Below are 14,870 nucleotides of genomic sequence, written 5' to 3'. Positions count from 1 at the left end.
GCCAAGGTCGTTATTGGTAATGGTGTTGGAAGGGTTGGTATTGAAGTTGCGTTGTGTCGTCACCCACCCTTGGTCAAATGAGAGTCTGGTGAGACACTAGCACAGCACACTAGCACTCACTACATCAAAGTCTCCTCCCGGCTGGGAGTAGAGCCTGTAGTCAGACGCGACTGAACGCGGCTGGGGTCTCTCTGGCAACCAGGCGCCGGGACCCGGAAGTCGCGCTCAACGTCATCACTACAGAGCCGAGCACACAGCACAGCTCCCACGCTGTCAGTGCTGCGGCTGAAGTCTACTGAAAGAACGCCGCGGGACCTTCCGTGATCCACAGCACAGGTGAGAGGTGCACTGCGGGGGGACGGGACGCCAGCCCCCTGCGCCACATTCATCACTTGACTTTTTCCTTCCCCCTGTCTGCACTTGCAGACCTACTTACCCCACATCACCAGCAAACCAGCACAAACCCCCGTACTGCCATTCCCAGCTCATCTCTCCCCCCCTCCCCCTCAGTGACTTAATACCCACAGCAGTGGGACCTGGACGTGCACGCACTCTTTTTATTATTAATAAAGCAACTGTGCTTTTACAATACATTGTTCTCCAGACCCATCATTACCTAAGTATATCCTGCATCACATCCAGCTTTGAGCTGTTACTAATACTGCCACACTTATACCACATAGGGCAAACTTCTGTGCACCTACGGAATTTTGCTAGAAGGAGAGCGCATTATATACCTTATTTGTATAGCTACCATGAGAGCTAATATACTGTACTATCTGCCCTTAGTGAATGAAAGAAATTGCATTTTTTTATTGAAGCATGAAAATGTGTAAGACGCATTCCCTTCACTCCAACTCAATGGTTGCCAAACTTTTTCGAATAATCATGGCACCTTAGACCATCAATATTTTTTTGTCATTGCACCCCCAGGCCAAACCTTTCTCATAATTTTTTTTGAAAATTAAAGTAAGTAAATTTTGTTTATATGTAATTTTTAGGTTTAGTTATATGGCAAGAGCAAGGATTCACTGGATTGTCCACATACTTTGTGATTGAAAGCCATAAGCACTGGCTTTGTCTAGAACATTGGCCATAAAAAAAAAATATATATATTCTTCATTGAACACCAATCCAGACACAACGCCACAGTTTGGCAACCACTGCTAACTGCAATACACATTCTACCCCACCTTACAATTAATATACTCTGAAAAAGGCTATATCTATTGCATTACAGAAATCCGCTGACAAATCTGATAAGCGGGGAGACACTACACAATGGGGGTGATTCTGATTGACTCACTAAAGCAGCAAAAAATATGCTGCTTAGCGAGCCTTCTAATGATGCCCGCTAGGCATGCAAATGCAAGACCCCTGCCACGTTCCAAACATCCCCACCTCTTTGCGAATGGATGTTTTCGCAGGGTAGTGTATGGGGCCAAAATCATTTAATGGTCGCAGACCATCAAATGTTTTTTACCCTGTTCACAAATCTAAGTCACTGACCTAGACTTACGGCGTTCGGGTCCGAGAATGGGGCAGGCGGCTGACATCCTGTGACATCAGCCGCCCGTCCCAGAAGTCAGGTGCCAGCCTGTGTTTGCATGGGGATGCCCAGCTTTTTCCTGGGCACACCCACCATTTTTGAAAGTACGCCCAGGAAACACAGGGCGTTCGCATGCCCACCTCCATGTCACCCCCCCTTTGTGAAGGCCACAGCGACTATGAAAGGCACCCAAACAGCAGCCCTGCACATCCGAATATGCACAGTTCATTAACATCAGTCCCCGGTGCGAACATGCCAGGGACCAAACAGATTAGAATCAGGACCACTCTTTGGAGGAGATCAGGAGGTCAGATCAGTCTGAACTGACCTGTATAGTGGTCAGGTATATGGGAAAGTTAAAAATAAAAAAAAATAAAAAACACCTAATGATCCAGATCACCTCTCTACTGTTATTAGGCTTTTCCAGTCATTCGCATAAGTCCCTGCCTCAATGGAGTTTATCATCCATGTTCCTTACCATATGAACACACAAACAAGAACATTAGGGTTTCTCTTTTTTTTTTTCTCCAGAAGCCATTAGCATACCTGCCAATATGTTGTTGAAGTGTGTGAGTAAACCGAATGACCCAGTGGAAACCCACACAAACACAGAAAAACATACAAACTCCACACAAAGGCCTCGACCATTAATTGAACTCATACCATCAGTGCTGTTCCTCATTCTGCCTCCCCCTTAACTAATATCAACAAGTGGCCATTTTGCATGGCGGCCTGAGCAGATGTCAACACATTACATAAGCCTATCAATTAACACTTTGGATAGTATGAAATACAATTACTTGCTCCTCTGTACAGAAATTCAGGAACCCTTAAGGCACATACACATGCAGAAATTTGTGCTTAGTAATGTGTACTAAGTGATCTAGGCTAGGCGATTTTCCTTGAACTTCCCGGTGTCTAAATCGCCCATACACACGCCCACCCTCCAACATGGTCCATTCCATTAGGTACAAAATGTTCTGTTTCTGGACTTCCCTGCCAGTGGCAGTTACAGAGGTGGAGCTGCAGCACAGTCCAATATTCAAATAGGGGAGCCACGCCAAACATCACTGTCCTGGACTCACTGGCATTTGATGCGTCTCCCCCTCTTTGAATTTTGGACTGTGCTGGAGTCAAACCTCTGTAACTGCACTGGCAGGGAAGTCCAGGAACAGAGCATTTTGTACCTAATGGAATGGGTCATGTTGGAGGGTATGCACACGTAGCAATGTGGGCTAAGCTAAAAAATACCCTGCTAAGCGATCTTACTAGATTGTGCCTGCATGCACACAAGATCTGATCTGGCGATAGTGACGTGCAGGACCATCGCTGTGTGGTTTACACACAGAGCGATTGTGCTTAATTTTAAGAGATCTAGACACACATACCCTCCAACATGACCCATTCCATTAGGTACAAAATGCTCTGTTTGTGGACTCCCTTACCAGTGGCAGTTGCAGAGGTGAGGCTGCAGCACAGTCCATTATTCAAAAAGGGGAGCCACACCTAATGCCACTCCAAACATCACTGTCCTGTGACTCCCCCCTATTTGAATATTGGACTGTGCTGGAGCCTCACCTCTGTATCTGCCACTGGCAGGGAAGTCCAGGAACAGATCATTTTGTACCTAATGGAATGGGCCATGTTGGAGGGTATGGACACACTAGGCAAAAATTGCAATGTGTGTACGCTCCCTTAGACAGGGCTCGACAAACCCCGGGGCGCCAGGTCGCCACAGCGACCAGATTCTGCTTCCTGATGACTAGATTTTGGGGGGAGGAAGTAGAATCTGGACTTGGCCGGGTGGGTCGTCAACCCCTCCCCCAAGCTGTATAGGAGCCAGAGGCGAGCAGGACTGTAGCGGCGTGGCTATAACACAACTCCAGCCTGCCTTGCATTGCAAGCCAATTGGAGTTTGCGGTTCGGGAGCCAATCAGGAGTGGCAATGGTAGGACAGCTCCTGATTGTCAGACCGGGCTCCGTTTTGAAATAGCAGTGCCGCGGCAGACCAACAAGCAAGTTAGCTCTTGGCTCAGCTTCCCGTCATGCTGATTGCGTAGGTGCAGTGTGGACAGAGTCAGTGTGATGGTGGCCGCGGTGTTGGCCCAGGGCTCAGCAGTGCACTGTTTTTCTGGTATTCTGCACAATGGTCAGGGATTACCCTTTACCTCTGGAGCTGTCGTCAGGCTGACCGCTTGAAATGCTCGCTGGAGAGGGCCCAAGAGGAAGCTGCGGTCAACGGTTTGATGAATTTGAGAGTCAGGGAGTTTCTGTGGAGCGTAGCAACTTGTAAGACCTCAGTGACACCACGCATGCCGGTGAGAGGACTGGGGCCGGGGAGGAGGCAGCGGCTCTGATGCTGGGCAGAGGCGGGTGACCGGGTGGGCTGAGCTAGTTTACATGCCCTGCTGCAGACAGAGGAAGTCCAGGGGAGACATTGATGTGGCTGCTGAAATAAGTGTGGCCCCCAGGGGCCACAAAGTGTGTCATGTATTATAGTCCATGGGCAAAGTGCATTGTCCCCTTTCCCGTCTGGCACTGACACATACATGCAGGTATATAAGGCATGTCATGGCACTGGTGATGCTGCTGTGCCTTTGACAGTTGAGCTCATTTTCTTTTCAGTAATTTTAAGCTTTTTTATATTTGTTTTGTGCAGTCAGTGAAGAATCCTATAAAGTTACACATTTTTGGGAGTTTTGGTTTTTGCTCCAGCAGGGCTATGTCTTAGACTGTGAGCTAGCTAGCAGGGCCTTCTTACATATTTGCTGGCACCCAGTCTTGTTTAATTACTGGTTTGATCCCAGTAATTTAAGTTAATAAATAATAATCATTCACCCCACATTCTGGACAGTAATTTGTACTATTACGTGCAGCAAATGAGTATCACTAGGGATACAAACGGGGGTCGGTCCTCACTATCAGCGCTCACACAAATATGATTCAACCACACCTCCCTTAAGATTTTGTGGCGATCCTCTTCTCCGAATAACAGATAGCAAGAGTCAGGGACCATGGACCATTTTCATACTCCAAATCCGCACACACTCCATCCACCATGGATATCCCACATAGGAAGAGAGGAAAAGAACAATTGCGCAATACCACTTTTTATTTATGTACACACAATGAAACAAATCAATGATAAAATGCACAGATCCAGTCGAAAGGAGAAGGGGTGGAGTTTACCATATAAGATGGAGAACCAGATGAAAGGCTCTCTGAATGGGCATAGACGGTGACAGATGTTCAAAAAACCCGGGTAGCCACAGCGTCAGTCCACAGATAGGTCACTCCTTCTCCAAATCTCCCAGTCTGTAGGTGCAGTCTTCTCCAACGCGTTTCGGACACCAATGTGTCCTTTTTCAAGTGAGGACCGACCCCGTTTGTATCCCTAGTGATACTCATTCGTTCCACGTTGTCTCACCGCCATCGGGGAAGGCGGTTGGGGATTGGACTTCACAGCCAGCAGCCATTAATTTTTTGTTTTGTCTAAGTTTGCGCAGAACTATTGTGTTCCGGTTGGGTTTTTTTGTTCTACGCTATTACGTGCAGCTGCCTGATGCACAGGATCATTTGCATGTTTCTGTTTGGTTGTTTAGCTTAAATCGTGTAGTAAAAGTATCAGTAGTCATTTACTAAGGCCATAGTCAAAACTCGTTGAAGGTGCACCCCAAAACACTGTCCCTATTATTAGTTTATCTGGCTCCTACATTTTCATCCTGGCTCCTAGATTTTAAAGGAATTTGTCGAGCCCTGCCTTAGACCAATGGTATTCTATGTTGCTCCCACTGAGGTTAGAGAAAATTGTAAATTCAGGGACCCCTAGACCAATGACATTATAGGTTGGTCCCAGTAAGGTGCATAGGCTAGTGGCAATATTTAGAGATTCTCAGTCTTCAGTCAGGTCCAGAATTAACTGCTTTATACAAGACCACGCACATTTCTTACCTTTGCAGGATACATCATAATGCCAGTTTAACGACTATTACTGAACCTGTAACCATTCTAGTCATTCAGTGCAGATCACATAGGTGTTTTATTGTTCATTAGAATCTATTAGAATACATTTCTTGAAAGATCCCAAACACCTGTAATGTCCCTGAACAAATCAATGCCAGACCATATGGGCCTAGTACACAGATATCACACTTTTCTCACCTGATTGCAATTTATCGCAAACATTTTTTATAGTAATAATTCCAGACAAAATATAAGAGTATATAAGCTTATTGTGGGATACGGTGATATTACATACAGCACACAATCACAGTTGATCAAATTACAGTAACACTGCATCAATACAATATAGTACGATAGTTGACTGAAGAGTGTTGAATATTGCAAGAACAATAAGGATTTTTAGGGGCATTATGACTGGTTTACTTAAACACAGCTGCCCCTCAAAGTCCTTCATTTTTCCTGCTTTCTGCTGGAGTCCTGGTGTGCTTCTTATCACCTCCTGGTTCTGATACTGCAAATGGAAACATTAGCAGTCACAATACACATCATTGCTGGTCTCAGAGCGGGCAATGTACCAAACTGCAGTGGTTTTGCAACAATACCTCAGCTAAAGGAACAGCAGTCTTAAAATGGAATCACCATTTTATACCCAATGAGAGAAAACATGTAAAAATCAAAAGGTACTGTACTGAAAGAGCACAGGTTTGTCTTCTGCTAAATCGCCTAAACTAGTAAAAACTTGAAAGTGTGGGCAGTAGCTTCCCTTACCACTATTTTGGCTTTTTTTTAAATATAGGACATGGGATATTACTAACTATAAAAAAAGTTTCCTAAGATATTAAGGGATAGTATTTACCTATATGCATAATCGTAAGCATCAAATATATTCTCTACAGTCTGTAAACTCAAAATTACAATGTTTCATATAGTTTATTTGCATCAGAACCTGATTAATCTACAGCACTGTGTAGTATGTTGGCTATTTCTAAGTAATTAAATAAAATCACACACACAAATGAATGAATATATATATATATATATATATATATATATATATATATATATATATATATATATATATATATATATATATATATATTCAACTACACATCAGGATTTTTTTATAAGGCTAAACATCTGGTTGCTCTAATTAAATTTCAAGGAGCCAAACCTGACTGTGTGAATTAAACTACCAGGAGTAAATCAGAGCTACAAAGTGTTAAACAATAGCAGACTCACATGAGGTTGCTGCTAGGGATGCCAATTGGCAGGATCCCAGGATTAAGGCCAATTTTTATGGGATCTCAATCCTGGGATTAGATCCTCCAATTCCTGGATTTCAAGATTGAAATGCGCATCATATTCCCTCGGGCAGAGCCGAGCACAACATGTTGGTTGGATGCATAGTGTTACGTTAAGGGTCTCTGCCCACCCTCTCCGCTGTATCCACCAACCCCCATCCACCCACTACACTGTGGGCCTTATTCTGATCTGAGCTCAGTACAAATTTGTTCGGAAAATTGGCAAAACCATGTGCACTGCAGGTGGGGCAGATGCAACCTGCGCAAAGAGAATTAAATTTGGGTGGGGTGTGCTGAAACTGAAATCTAAATTGCAGTGTAAAAATAATGCAGCCAGTATTTAACCTGCACAGAAACAAAATAACTCACCCAAATCTAACTCTCTGCACATGTACATCTGCCCCACCTGCAGTGCACATGGTTTTGCCCATTTTCCAAACAAATTTGTACTGAGCTCAGATGAGAATAAGGCCCTGTGTCCGCCCGCTTTCTACACAGCGTCTGCCCAGCCTGCCCTGTCTGCCATCCCTTGCCCACTCACTGAAGGACTACTTTTCATGCACTATACTGTTTGCGCAGGAGTTCTGACGATATAGTTAACAATATCATATAGTGTGTACATTAGGCACAGAAACGGTAGTATGCATACAAAAAACTAATCCAATATAGCAGAGGAAATTATATTCCAGAACATGTTAAACCATATTAAAATAGATTCAGATGGTTAATCTAAGACAGGGTTAAAACAATGGGTGTGTGTTACCAGGGTTATAGGCAATTTCATTCCAGAATTTACACATGGTTAAACAACGGATCAGCTGAGCATGATAGAGTTAAGTAACATTCCCAATCACACCTCAATCAGACAGAAATTTCTGGTTTACACCGGCTTTCACACCAAAATTTTCAGTCCAGCACAGGTTTTGGAACATTGTTCCAATCTGGCCCGGACCCCGTTCACACCCCGGTGAGCGCCAACTATTCTGCTGGCATTTGGAGCCGGCTCTCACTATGCTGTAAATGGTATGTGGATTACCTGATCACACTGCCCTTTAACCTGGGTCCTTCCCATGGGTTATTTTCCAGGGAACCCTTTCACACCAAGCCGTGACTGATTAACCAAACATTTATCTGGGCCAAAGCAGGGGTAAAATTGAGGGGGATGCAGTAGCTAGGACTGCAAGCATTTTCCGGTCGACTGGTACTCTGTCAACACAAGCATTAGGTCGACATGAATTTTTTCCTGGTTTGTTTATTTTATTTAATGCTTTACTTACCAAGTGGGCATAGTGGGAGAATATAATAGTGTGCCGAGCGCAGAGAGACCGAAGCATGGCTTGCATAGCGCACCACGCGTGGGGATGCAGTAAACATATGGTGTCCATGTTGGCTAAGTCGACATAGGCAACAAAAAAATCATGAAAAACTCATGTTGATTCATATCGACCTAATGACTATCGACCCTATGACTCATACCCAATTGAGGTGTTAAAAAAACAAAAACAAGGGGTTTAATGCTAGCATGTGATGTACATGTTGTTAAACAGCAGTCCATGAGGGAAGCAGACAATAGTCACATACAGTATTTCAGGTTTATTGCGATGTGAGCTGGATGATATTGTGACAAGCAGTATGCACAGACTCTGTTTTTATAGTGTTAATAAGGGTTATACATCAGGCGTAATAAACACGCTATCACTTGTACTGTTATTCCAGACTCAGCAATAATCCTGGTATCCAGTCTGCAGAGTGATCTCTTCCATTCACCCTCCAGGTACAAAATATACGTCAATACAAGGTAATAAGATCTGCCGTTTGTAACGGGTACTGACAACTCAACACACACTCTAATTTCCTGCAAACATTTACTATATGGGTAATACTGAAGTCTGTTCATAATATTGTCTACCACAGAAAGGACCCATTAATACACATAATATAATGTAATATACAAAATAGCATTGTGTGCCTCAAATCTGCAAAAATAGCAAATTAATTAGTCAAGCCGATTCAATTATCCAAAAGGTTCCGTTGTAACATTGCAGATATGGTTTTTTTCCCCAAGTACAGCAGTTATGCAGATTTGGGATGATAGATAGGATAGAAATGTGAATATACTAATAAAATAATTCTCTAAATGTCTAAAATAAATACAATCACAGGCTGAAGAATATGCATAACCCTATACCATGCAAAAGTGTAAAGTATAGGGGGTGTGGAACCCCAATGCTTAAGGTTAAGAACTACACTACTAGAGCACAGAGACCGGATTTACCATAAATCATGTAATCCAGCTTGGGAAGGTCTCCCCAAAATTCCAGGGTCTCCTGGGCATTCTCTGAGAGTAGCCAGGTATAGGTTTCAACTGTCTTTAACTGAGTGAGTGAGTGAGTGAGTGGATATATCACATAAATCACTGTTGCCAGGGGAGTTCAGGAGGAATGGGATGCGACTTGAGCCTCAGACAAGTCGCAGTAGTGTATGGGGGTCAGGGCCGGATTAAGCACGGAGTCACTTTAGAGTTAGACAGTACACTTTACGCTCAAAATACAGAGTAAAGGCAGTATAAACTTGGTAAACAGGTATATATATATATATATATATATATATATATATATATATATATATATATATATATATATATATATATATATATATATATATATATATATATATATATATATATATATATATATATATGATGCAGTTAAAATCCTGGCGGTCGGGATCCCGGCGTTCAGAATCCCGACAATTTCTCCCTCCGTGGGTGTCCATGACACCCCTGGAGGGATAATAAATTAGCGTAGCGAGGCACCGGGCCCGCAAGGGGGGGCGATCCACGTCCCCCCCTTGTCGGGATTCCGGCGTCGGGATTTTGAACGCCGGGATCCCCACCGCCGGGATTTCATACTGAAATTATAATATATATATAAAATTTCCTTTGGTGGCACTCCCCGTTGGTATAATAAAGCAGACAAACAAGTCGGTGCCCTCCTGCAGAAAACAGCAATGGCTGTGGGTACTATCTGTAGCGTGGTGTGGGACACACACACCTTGATAAACGAGCCCCGAAGCTTTGAAACGTTGGTGACCAAAACACCGGCTGTTGTATCATTATTATTCGAGTGCCGCCGCAACCCCCCATGCTCTATCTATCTACACACACACACACACACACACCACATGAAAAGTCTGTGTTTGTCCCTCTGTACCTTACTCTGCAGAAGCCCTGACAGGCTTAAGCAGCCCATACATGCTGCTTTGTGGGCTTGCTGTACTAGCACGGATCACATTGCATTGCATGTGCATGCGTTGTGCATGCAATGCGATGCAATGCGATGAAACCTAAGTACAAAAAGTATGTGCTTGCACATACTTTTTGTACTTAGGTTTCATCACATTGAGTCGCATTGCATGCACAACGCATGCACATGCAATGCAATGCAATGTGATCCTTGCTAGTACAGCACGGAAAGCACGCCCACAAAGCAGCGTGTATGGGCTGCTTTAGCGCTGGATTAAAAACCCTCCCATGATGAGGCCACTGTTACTGCTGTGCTCCAAGGGCCTGAGAAGCATATTATGAGCTCCACCAGGCAGAGCTCAGCACAAGCCTCTCAGCCTCTGACCTATTGTGCAAAGTCTCATGGGACTTAGTCAGCTACCAGTAATGCACTGCACACTTCTGCAGCCAGTGTGCCTTGGCTCCCGATGCTCAGCACCATTAATCATTGTTACATTGACAGATAGGTGAAGCTGCAGCACTACCACACTCACATGCACAAAACCTTAAGCTAAAAAATAATAATAAAAAAATACATGCCAAACACAGGGGCACTGACCCCCTGTGTTCCCCCTTAATCCGTCCCTGATGGGGGGGGGGGGGGGGGGGCCTTAAATGAGGCTTGGATGTCCTAGAGAGAAAAGTATCTGGGAGAATGGGCATATTTCAGATACTGGAGCCAATGTGGCATTGAACACACATGTGCCTGAAAGGCATTTCTTAGGTTTACACACTGCGCATGCTCCAAACTGAGCACACAGTAGTTATGAGTTATGTGAAGTCTTGTGTTTTATTTGTCTCCACGCAAGTTTCAGTGAGGGCATGCTGACAACTGTAGGCTACACAGAGTTGAATGTAAGAGACAATACATAATTTTGCACCTGCTATAGGGCAGGTACGAGTGCTCACTAATAATGAAGACATACAGGCAAAAAGGCAGGTACATAGGAAGAGGGTGCAGCGCAAGACACCAAAAACTCTGTATATGGGCAAATATATGCTTTTTACCATGCACACAGTACAAGAACAACATGCACCTAAGATGCTTCCAACTCTGTATTAGCCCAATGGGTGCTGCAATATACTGCGTGTGACAAGTACACAGACATATTCCTAGAATGAGACTAATGCAGGAAGTCAGTAATGTGGCACCAGGGACACCAACAGTGGAATTTATCCGCTTGCGCTGTAAATGTCCATAGAACTATGTGGAGATATACACGCCAGCCTTCACGGTTTTATTTCAACTGGTCTCTGAATGGTTTGCATTTCACAATTACACTACTGGGCCCAAGATCAAAACTTCAGTCTAAATACTCTGATATTTCATTATTTACTGTTGTGCTGGGATTCTGAGCTTGTAATACAAACATAACAGACTAATCAAAAATAACATTCAATAAGTAAAACACATCAAAAGCTCCAAACTCTATTATAATCAAAACTTGCTCTACATCTCCCCATAGTGGAGAATTCAGTGCCCATACTTTTAGGTTAACCCTTTACAGCTACCTACATAATGCACAAATTCAGGCCATTTAAAACATTTCAAACTTATAACATAAAGATTTGACTAAGCTTCAATTAATTGACTTCAGATCATTTGCCGGCAATAACAAAAGTGATTCAGATTCCTTGACTACGGCCCTGGCATTTTTGGCACTCAAAGGGTTAAAGTAAACTCTAAAGGCAATGTCTGACAGTAGCTTGTATGCTATACATAGAATAAATGTACTTATATAGTGCAGCATGTTCTGTTGTGCTTTACAGTACAATTATAAGTGAATACAAATTGAACAGATATATCACATAGGGGGGAGGTGTACTACAGCGGCACGTATTGTGCCACTACTTCTTCTTGCTTTGCCTCCTATCAAGGTGAAGCAGGAAGCAAAAATGCCAAAATGTATTAACATCTTGGCCTCCAGAATGGTCTTACCTCCTGGCCAACCCCACAACGTAGGGTTCTCGCAAACATTGAGAAATGTCATGCGCAGCCGGAGATCCTCACAGATGCTCTATGCTACCACACATACTGGCAGGTAACTGCTGATATGTAAAAAGTGATAAGCAACAAAAGTGCTTAAGATGCATTTTTTAATCTCATGTTAAAGATTTAGTGTCACCATGGCGACGGCAACATTGTTCGTGATTTTTATTTTTTATTTTTTTTATTAAACAATGCCTCAGAATAAAGTACCTGCACAATGTCACCTGGGACACACTGTTCTGTTCCACAAATCTTTATACGATTTTACAGAATACTGAAACAAGTTTTAGGCCTGAATTATTCGCTTAGGGATAATCTATTAGCCACTAAAGTTTTGTGTTGTCCCCCCCCTTTTTTTTAGTCCTTTGGCCATAATTGGACTATCCAATTATAGTCCTTTTTCCGTGAGAAAAAGTTAAACATTTTTCGCACAATTCATATCATCGACGGACCTATGTATTTATCACAGAAAAATGCTTAATTTTCAGGGACTTGGTTACGCCAGCCTCAAAATCTTCAATAGGGCTAATAGGATAGGCCCTGGTGAATCCATTAGCTGCTGTAAATTACTGCGGCTAATTGTGTATCCCCATGAGGGGGGGAATAAATCAAAGCTTAGTGAGCGATAAAAAAAATTGTGAGAGATAAAGTACTAACCTATCAGATCATGTCATTATTATATATATTATATATTATATATATTAATATATTATATTAGTATAGATAAAGTGGAGCTAAAGGAGAAGGTGATAACACACCAGCCAATTAGCTATGTTTGAAAAATGACAGTTAAGAGTTGATTGGCTGTTGCGTTATCACCTCCTAATTTATCTCTTCACCAGGATTAATTAATCGGCCCAACAGCCTGTAAAAGTCAGAAGCTGATTGGCTGGTACATTATCGGTCACAGTTTTATCTCTCTCCAAGCTGTGGGAAATACCCCATCATAAATCAAAGAAAAAGCAGGAAATTAAGAATCTGTTGAGTTGGTCAAATCTGAGTATCGCTAGAAACCCTTTGGACCAGGTTCAATATTGCTGCGTGCATAACCTCCAGAGGCTGCGAGCACGATCGGGTGCAGTGAATACTGGGTCCCCCGCTGGCTATAGGGGGGGGGGGGGCAGCTTGTACTGCCTGGGTCCCGGGGAGCCCTCCTCCCCTCCACATATGTTCTGGGGCAGCCAGGGAGACTTTAATCTCCCTGGCTGCCACCGTCCCCTGGCTCCCTGCCACGGACGCTCGTCCGCTGCAGGGGTTAAGACTCGCCGCGAGTGGCGGCGAGTCTTAACCACATTGAATAGTGGGAGCAGGAGTGGCAGCAAGCCCTCCGGAACAGGGCGAGTGCATGGCGAGAGAAAAAATCTCTCACCATGCACGGAGAATATTTCTCATTGAATACTGCCCTCAGACAGGACTTGAGAAGCGATACCAGCAACAGCTGAAGGTTAATTGAATTTTCACCTCATAATTCTAACGAATCCTTGCACAAATTGTGGATATGGAGTCTACCAAAATAAACATATGCTGAGTCAAGTCAATCAAAGAATGCACCTACTTACAGAGAACACCTAAAATGTATACCAAAATCACTATACACCTGAGAAAATTCTACTTTTTTTTTTAAAATAAAATCAATGCCATAGCAACTGTGACAAAATGACACAAAGAAAATTCTTCAGGATCAGACCACAAGCAAACTTTAGACAAGTAATTTGTAGAAAATAAAATACACAGAAATTATCCTGGCCTGAGCCACAGCGCTTCAGCTTCTAAAGTTAACACTAGGCTAAAAATCAAAGGCAACGAATAAGTCATAAATTCATTAGCTAAAATGTGTTACTGATATTTCCATACTAGGAAACAGTAACACAATCTACGGAATAGGGCCAGGGCAGAGACACAGCTCAGAATAGTATAGCAGCAAAGGGAGTCTGTGTAATTGCAAATGAAAATGAAGAACTGAATAACATGGCTGTGTGGCAGGTATGCAAGGCACCCAAGTTTGTGGCTTTAGGTTTAAATAAATTAAACATTATTTTTTAGTTGGGGGGGGGGGGGGGAAATTATATTCTATACAATATATAAAATTCTTTTTGACCTTTTAAGTTAGCATTTGGGGTCTTGCATGCTGATTTTTTCAATAAAACATTTTTAATGAATAAAGATTTTACATTTTTTTCATGATTCAATTGTATCTATTTTTACCCTTTTTTCACATGAATGTGAGACGGTACAAGTGCACATTTGCAAAAACCATCCCGCCAAAATGGTAACTTAACCCTCACTGCTGAAGACTGGAATATGGGTCCAAGAGAGCACTAACGGCATCACTAACAATTTTATTATTAAACTTCAAACTTTTATTTTTTCTATTGCCAGAATAACTTGATGCCGAGGTCAGAAAATTTATTGATGAATATTTGTGATGTTGGATGAAGTCAGGATTGCTGATTAGGAAAAGTCAGAACTGGGACTTTGTAGGCCAGTTGGAAATGGCACGCACCTCGCCCGCAAAGACCCAGCTCCAAACTCTCTTCTTCCACATAGACAACACATGTTCCCTGGAAACGGCAAGTGGGAATATTAAATGTTGCTGGAACCACAAGTCTTTAGAGCCAAATTATGTTACAGCATGGAATTTAAGAGCAGGCTCATTCTCCCCAACAAACTGTTCAGAAACCAATGTCTCAAGAAACTGGCTTCTCATAATAGTGGGTAAAGAGCTTTTTGCAGGATTTTTTTTTTTTTAACTTATGACCAGTACACCATGGTAGACACCTAGTC

This window comes from Crinia signifera, chromosome 6 (genome assembly GCF_055691185.1).
Source record: "Crinia signifera chromosome 6, ASM5569118v1, whole genome shotgun sequence".
NCBI lineage: Eukaryota > Metazoa > Chordata > Amphibia > Anura > Myobatrachidae > Crinia > Crinia signifera.
Note: the sequence above shows the minus strand (reverse complement) of the source record.